Raw genomic sequence first — 8,046 nt, 5'->3', positions numbered from 1 at the left:
CCTCAATGTCAAGTCCAGGCTTCAGGGACAAGAATCTGATAATCTCGTGCTGTCTAATCTCCACTACCGGCTGGGGGAGTAAGGGAGTGGAGGAACCCAAGGCCAGGGAAGATCCCTGGGTGCTAGTGCATTAGAACTGCCTTGGTTTCAGTTTCATCCTTGGCTGACACTTCCCTCTGTCCACTGAAATTGCTTTGGTTTGCCTCCAGCCCCTATCCCCTCCCCTGCTACCCCCCTTTTGGACTGCTTCCTTCCCTCAGTCAACCCTTCACTCTGCAAAGAGAGAGATGGGAAGACAATTTGCCAGCAACAAGGGAAAAAATGTACATGTATTCACCTCAGATGCACAGGCTCACATACCACATTGCCTTGCGGAGACACACAGGCACACACCCTGCACACACACACACACACACACACACACACACTTATAGCCTTGAGACCCACACAGAGGCACACATAAGCAAACCAGGCTCTAGCTGAGACCCATGCCACACACAGATCCACAGGCACACTCATTCTCTAACACACAAACCAGCAGCAGCGAAGTTGGATGGCTTCCTCAAAAGAGGGCTGGAAAGTTTATTTTCTGCCAGCAAAGGGGCCTAGACATTCCATGAAATGACTCATAGTGCACCTTTATAGACATTACATATTGCATTAAACAACAACAACAACACTCAAACCCTAATGTGGTGTCAGGGTAGGGAAACTGAGGAGTGTCTGTCTTCTCAATGGGCTATGGCTTTGCCTCTGTCTAGCAAATGTCTCAGGCTTGTCCTTGATTTCCCGTGTGATGGGGTAATCCAAAGAGAACAGAATCATTCACCTCCAGGTATTACCCCCAAACTGAACCTGCCCTTCAGCTGGATGTGCTAGGGACACTAATGCCCCCCCCAGCCTCTTTCCCATCCCCATTCCTTGTCCTGGATCTCTGGGAACTGGGCGCATCCCTCACAATACATCCAGTTGGTACTCTTCATAATTACCGTTCCTTCCTATCCAGGTTCTCTCCCCAACTTCGCTAGGTCTGTCTTTACTGTTGCACAGCTCTGGGGGGGGGGGGACAGGACACATTCAGCTTATAAAATATGTACAGTCTCATGCATGACTGGGGCCCTTTCCTCTTCCTTAATACTCTTCTCTGTCATGGGAGGGAATGCCAACTTCTTGGCTACTGTGTCTCTAAGTCTCAGAGCACTCCTCTGGCAAAAATCAACAAAATAAAAACAACCTTCCCATGTTTTGATATTCCGGTCCACCCACGCTGTGTTGGGACAGGTTAGTTAGGCCCAAGTCTCTCCAGTTTAAGTCTAAAACCACAGAAGTCAAAGCGATAGATAACACAGTATGCATGAATGCAAGTGCATGTGTACACACATACCCATATATCATGCACACACACAAAAATGAATTATAAATTAAAAAGATGATACATGCTGGGAAGTGGTGGCACATGCCTTTAATCTTTAATCTCAGCACTTGAGAGGCAGAGGCAGAGGTAGGTGGATCTCTGTGAGTTTGAGGCCAGCTTGGTCTACAGAACGAGTTCCAGGACAAGCAACAGGCTCCAAACACTAAAGAGAAACCCTGTCTTGATAAAAGAGAGAGGGGGGGGGAGGCCAGGGTGGCAGACTAGTGTTGTTAGGCCAGAAGCTGTTGAGGAGTGAAAGGTAAACTCTGGTTCCACTGATCAGTGGCCCTGAACCCTTAGATGCTGTACTATCTCTGGGAGATTCCCAGAGCAAGGACTGAAGACCCACAGTATTTGAAGCTTGAGGGGGGTTTGTCCTAATTTGCCAAGCTCTGCCTGAGGCCACTTCTTTTTCTTTCAGGTGAATTATAGGGATGTCTCTTCTCCCCCTTCCCATTTCCCAAACCTCCCTGCCACCACACCTGAGGTGCCATGGAAAATGAGTATGTTTTCCAAACACCAGCCAAGCTCCTGGATGTGACAGGGACAGCACTTGCTATTAGCATCGCCTCTAGGGTTGGCAAGCTGGGTACCAGCCAGCTCACGGTCCATAGCATCAGCTATCAGGTTCTAACTCCCTTCGGTAGCCTCTGGAGCTGCTTTCCAGCCTATCAAGAAGTGAGAAACAGTGTCCCCTAAAGTTTTATAGGGGCTTTCAGAGTCCCAGAGACTGTGAGGAGAACAAGCTTGTAAACTTGTTAAAAGCTTTTTTAATCTTTTAAAATATGTGTGTGTGTGTCCGTCCATGACACATATGTGAAAATTAGAGGACAACTTTTGGGAGTCAGTTTTTGCCTTCTTTCTGTTTTGAAGCAGAGTCAGTCTAGTTGTTCTGCCACTGCAAATCCAGGTAACCCTGGAGCTTTCCCTGAGTCACTGAGTTACCTGTCTCCTCCTCCTAGCTCGACATGGAAGTACAGATGTGCACCACCCATTTCTGACTTTTTGTGTGGGTTCTAGAGATTGAAGCCAGTTGGTCAGGCTTGTATGGCAAGAGCCTTTTGTTTTAAAGGTATAACTCTGTAGCCAAGGCTGTCCCTGAACCTATAGCAATTCCCCTACCTGAGCCTCTTGAATGCTAGGATTACAGCAGTAAGCCACTGCAACTTCCTAGGAATCTCCATTTTAAGAATGGAAAACTGATTTTTTTTGTATCATCTATTCCAAGGGCCTTGATTTTGGTGCTAATCAGCAAGATTTTCTTTTAAAAATTTTCATTACATAAAAACATAATAACGTGTGCATGTGTGTATGTGTGAGAGAGTGTATGGGTGTGAACATACTATATGGTATGTGAGTGGAATCAGGACATCTTTAGGGAATGAGTTCTCTCTCCCCTTCCATCATGTAGGTCCTGGGGATCAAGCTCAGGTTTTCAGGCTTAACAGCAGGTGCCTTCACCCATTGGGCCATCTTGCTAAGTTCTCAACAAGCTTTACCTCTGCTGATTAGCCATAATCTGAGGCATCAAGATTTCTGCCTGTCATTTGGATACCTAGGCCTTTCTGAAAACCCTATGACTACAGATGTGTGGTTACTAAATGCAACTGAAAAATGATGACTTGCTTTATGGAGGGCTAATGGGTCTTCTCAGCTTTAGAGGGAGACGAACTCCTCTCCCTGATTCTGAATATGCCTTTCCTTCCAAAAGTCTGACTGAGCCACGACTTTTCTAGCGTATTTCTGTGGTAGAAAGCAAGGGCCACAGAAATGGGCATTGCAGGATTTTGTTCTGGCCACAGGTTCATACAGAATTTGCTGAGGTCAGTGATTTGAGTGATGGAGGGAAACAAGAAATCATTGTACCTTTAAACAACCTGGTGGGATTTCCAGTAGAAAACAGGGTATGTAGGCACTGCCTGAGAGAGGAGGCAATGGAGGCTGTTGAGGTGAGAAGGGCCAAATGAGAGTACATGGCTAGAAGGGGTCCCGAAAAGACTGGGGACGGTGGCTGGGATGGGAGGGGATGAGGAACAGGGAGGAGAGAGAGACTGAGAGAACTGGATGGTTCTTTCTGAGCATCTACAGGCAATAAGAGAAGGGGAATTCCTGCCAAGTCAGGGAATGAGCCATTGCCAGAGACAGTGGCTGTCCCCTGGAGAATGGTGAAATCAGTCTGGCTGGCCCCACCTGATGGGGGCTTACCCAGTGGGTACATGGGACATGGGGAGGCAAGCAGGGAAGGGCTAGCAGACTGAACAGCAACAGGAGAAAGGCAGCCAGAAATGTCACTCAGGTGGCTCATGGCTTCCCAAGGTGAGATCAGTCCAAGATTTTCATCAAGTTGGGGGGTGGGGTGGGGTTTGCTTTGACTTCAACTAGAAGGGTGTGGGCCTGTGGTTAGTTCTGAGTGGCTGGGGAAGGTGGTAACTTACGGGATTCCCACAAGCTGTGGGCTGCAGGTCACCATTGGCAATACGACCACTTTGAGTGGTCCACAGTGTTGACCTCTTTCCCTGCCCAAGAGGAAGAGCTTGCCTCATACTCTGGTTTGAATCTCCAGCCTTCGTTGAAACGACACAGATTTTCAGGAGGTATTCACCTTAAGTCCTCAGCAGCTTCTGCCTTGCTCCTTCTACTTCTTTCAAGAATTGGTTTGAGTAAGCAAACAGAGACTGAAGATAGCTGCCATTTATGGAGGGCTTTCTAGGCACCAGACACTGCCATAGACTGTCACCTTACTCAGTCCTCCCACAACGTTGTCGGGGTGGTTCTTATCATTCTCAATTAAATTTTTAAGATTTATTTATCTTATTTTTATGTGTATGAATGTTTTGTCTGTGTGTATTCTGTGCACCACGTGAGTGTCTGGTGCCCTCAGAGGTCAGAAGAGGGCATAGGAACCCTTGGAATTGGAGTGACAGATGGCTGTGGGCTGCCATGTGGATGCTGGGAATCTCACCTGCATACTCTGGAAGAGCAACAGTTGCTCTTACTCTCCAGCTGTCTCTCTCACTCCCCCTTAAAGACAGGGTCTCACTGTGTAGCTCTGGATGGCCGGCAACTTGCTATATAGATCAGGCTGTCTTGGAACTCAGAGATCCTTTTGTTTCTGCCTCCCAGGTGTTAGAATTGAAGGTGTGCACCACACCCGACTCATCCTCCTTTTGGTTTTACTTTTATTATTTTATGTATTGAAGTGTTTTGCCTGAGTGTACATCTGTATACCAGATGTCTGCCTGGTGCCCTCAGAGGTCCTAAGAGAGAATCAGATCCACTGGGACTGTTGTGAACCACCATTGTGGGTGCTAGGAACCAAACCTGGGTCCTCTTCTAGAGTAGCAAGTGCTCTTAACTACTGAACAACCTCCAGCCAGTTTGGTTTTGTTTTTGAGACAGATCTTACTCTGTATCCCTGGCTGGCCTGGAAGTTACTATGTAACCTAGGCAGATCTTAGTCACAGACATCCACCTGCCTCTGCCTTCCCGGTTCTGGGATTAAAGGCTTGCAGCATCACATGGTGCTTGCTGTTTTAATTTTTGTACGCACTTTAGCCTTAGTACATTTTGAAGCTCTCCAGAACCTACCCCAAACTAGAAAGGAGAGCCTCACCGGCAGGAGTCCAGCAGAAAGCTGTGTTTTGCCAGGATTAGAATCCCCTAAAGAGAATGTGCTCATTTGTAAAAGAAAAAGAAGCGAAAATTTGCTCTTGCTTCTTGCTCTGAGGACTTGTCTGTCTATGAGTAACCAGAAGGTTTCAGGAGCCAGTACCTCAGTGTAGCCGCTAGATTTTTTTTTTTTTACTGTCAGCTATAATCCACAACTGTCTCTGATGATGTCACCAGCCACCACTCCTGTCCCCTAGACCTGTGCCAGGGATCATCTTTCCCAAAGCTGATGAAGCAGGCTTTTGGAGGCGGGTGAGTGGGTCCTGAACTGAAGACCCTTTTGGCCACCTCTCAAAGGGCCCTCCTCCCCTGGAGTCCCTTCAGTAGCTTTTCTGCCAAGGTCAAGTCTAGCTGCTCCCCCACCATCCCCCTCCTCTCCACTTGCGCACTCTCCTGCGCCTCTCCAGCACCCTCACCCCACCCTGGCTTCACTCTGCACAGTTGTAGTACCAGGTGGGGACAGAGGTGAATACAGGGGCAGAAAAGGGGCAAAAGGGGAAGAAAACGAAAAAATGGGTTGAAGTAGGCAGCTCAAGTACAGCCATTACTTGGCTTTATATTGAAGATATATTTGGCGTGGGCTCTTTCCATGAACCCCAGTCCGGCTGGCTGTACACCTGCTGTGTTGGCCTCCAAAGTGGCCTAGGTCCGGCTTCCCTAGAAGTCCCTGTAACTCTCCAGTCACACCAATCCAGGAAATATCTGGCTCGAGACTCCACGGGATGGGGGCGGGGGTTGACACTCTTTGCAAAATTGTACCCTCTGTCCATTTCTGAGTAGCACCCACTGCTAGGCCGCCTGATTGGCACTCAACAGATGCTTGATAGTGTAGAGGGCTGGGGGGTGGGCGGCAAGCGGCAGAGGTATCAAGTGATTCGAGTGCCCAGGCCGAGTGGATGGATAGGGCCTTCCAGAATCCTCAGGATATCTCCACGGGATATCGTGTGGGACTTCCCGCCGAGAAGCGCCCAGTCAGAGCTGAGGGCCCTGGGGCCCGCCAATTATGAGCTGAGTGGGGGGTGCTGGCTCGAGAAGTCGTTCGCGCGACGTGAGCTGGGGTGGGGGGCTGTGTCTTCTCTGAGGTGGGGTGGGCAGCGAGCCTCGCTGGGGGAAGGAGAGCCCGCGTGGGCCCCTGGCAAGGCTTCCCCCTGCCGTGCTGGCGACCGTGGCGGGGTTAGGGCGGAGGGGCGCTGTTTCCACCGCGGTGCCTAGTCCCTCCCCACACCCCCCCACACTCCACCCCGCCCGCCCGCCCGCCCGCCCGTGGTCCCTCCCGTAGGTCCCTCCCTCCGGCTCTTCAGTCCCTCCTCGCCCTGCCTCCTTCACGCCAGGCCCAGCCTCCGCCCGCGAGGACGTGTGTCTCCAGTGCGATTTCCCCTTTCTCTCGCTCGCCTCGGCTCAAGTCTCCCCCACCGGCTCGCGGCCCCTCCGCGGGCGCCCCCCGCCGCCGTTCCCTCGGCGCGGCCCGGCCTCCCTGGAACCCTTCGGATTCCGCTCGCCCAGCTGCCACCCCGGCTCCCTTTTCAGCCCAGGCGCCACCGCCGCCCGCTCGCCCGCCCGCCGTCTCACCTGGTGTTTGCATCTCGCCCTCCAACTTTGCCATTGGCGGCGGCGCGACGTGTGGGAGAGCCCTGCGCCTCGCCTCGCCCGCCTGCCCGCCCGGACCAGCCTGCCCCGGCGCCGAGGTGAGTCACGGGCGGGCGCGGGGCGGTGGGGGCAGGCGGGCCCCCGAGGAGAGAAGGAGGGAGGGGAAGAAGGGCGGGCGACGGCGGCCCCCGGCGGGCGGGCGGGAGGGCGGGCGGCCGCGAGGACGGACCAGGAGCCTAGCTCAACTTCCACTTCTCCTTTCGGCGGCGCCGAGCTGCAGGCGCCACTTGCCTGGAGCCCCCCGCTTTCAAGGCGGGAGAAGGCGGCCTGGCAGGGGGTGGGAACGCGGGTCCCCCGAGCCCTGGGACGGGGAGGGGAGCGCTCGGGCGAGGAGCGGCCGTGTGACTGAACCCGAGCGGCAAACCAGCGGACCTCAGGTACGTCGATGGCGCCGCTTCTTGGGACGCGGGGAGACCTCGAAAAGTTTGCCTGAGTGGGGGAATTAAGGGCGCCGAGGCCAGGGAGTAGGGTCGGTTGGTGGCTGGCGGGCGGGCGGGGGCGGGGCGGGGTGCGAGAAGGGCGTGTCAGCCAGGGCTTGAGAAGAGTTGCCTTCGCCTCGCTCCGCCGGGTACCCTGTGGAGCCCGGGCTCCTGCGGTGACAAGTTGAAGGGATTGGCAGAAGCCTTCTTCAGCTCTGGGCGGCTAAGGCTCCGTGGAAGGGCCCGTGGTTACTGCAGCGCCCCCCACCCCCCTCAAATCTCAGCGCCTGTGGGTAGGAGGTTGAGCAGACTGGAGCGACAAGGTTGAACCGGTGGCCCCTAGGGCTTTCACAGTCAGGCGCTTTAGACACGCACACACACACACACACACACTCGCGCGCGCACACACACACACACATGCTCGCAGGCTCGCACGTAAACCTATGACTTGGAGACCTGAACTGCCAAAATAGAGACCTCTTGGCAGGGGCTGGAGTTTCCATGTGAGCCAGCCGCCAGGCTTCCGGTTCCCGCGTTCCCGCTCTCCAAGGTTCTCCCGCCTCTGGGCCTCCTCCCCTGATACTTCTGAGGGGACTCAGCCACCGCACAACGCAAAGGTCCCCAATGCCAGAGTCTGGCTCTGGCGGTTCAGAGACTGCTGAGCTGACAATCACTTTATGAATTCCTGTCCCTTCCACGGTACCCCTAAACTTTGCTGCCCTTTCGTCGGGGTTGGGCCTGGGATTTAGACTTCCTGAGGAGTTACCTCCTGACCCCTTGGCACCTCGGCCCAGCGGGTTTCTCTTGGGTGCCCCCAACTTCCACCGCACCCCAGCTGAGGAGCCCAGCGTTTTGATGGCCCTTGATTCCTTCCCCTCATCCCTCTCCCTGAGATAG

At 53.3% G+C, this 8,046-nt stretch overlaps 1 protein-coding gene across 1 annotated transcript in view; it reads left to right on the top strand.

Annotated features, from left to right (window-relative positions):
• The first annotated feature begins 7,057 nt into the window (after positions 1 to 7,057).
• LOC121441138 (ETS-related transcription factor Elf-4-like) overlaps positions 7,058 to 8,046 on the top strand; it is a 36,201-nt gene continuing 35,212 nt past the window's right edge. Inside the window, exon 1 of the mRNA XM_041642273.1 lies at positions 7,058 to 7,107. The gene's annotated coding sequence lies outside the window, so the exon portion shown is untranslated. The remainder of the gene's footprint in view (positions 7,108 to 8,046) is intronic.

This window comes from Microtus oregoni, unplaced genomic scaffold (genome assembly GCF_018167655.1).
Source record: "Microtus oregoni isolate MIOR12 unplaced genomic scaffold, Mior012 000073F_ref0000255, whole genome shotgun sequence".
Classification (NCBI taxonomy): Eukaryota; Metazoa; Chordata; class Mammalia; order Rodentia; family Cricetidae; genus Microtus; species Microtus oregoni.
This window is presented reverse-complemented; position numbering and strand designations above follow the sequence as displayed.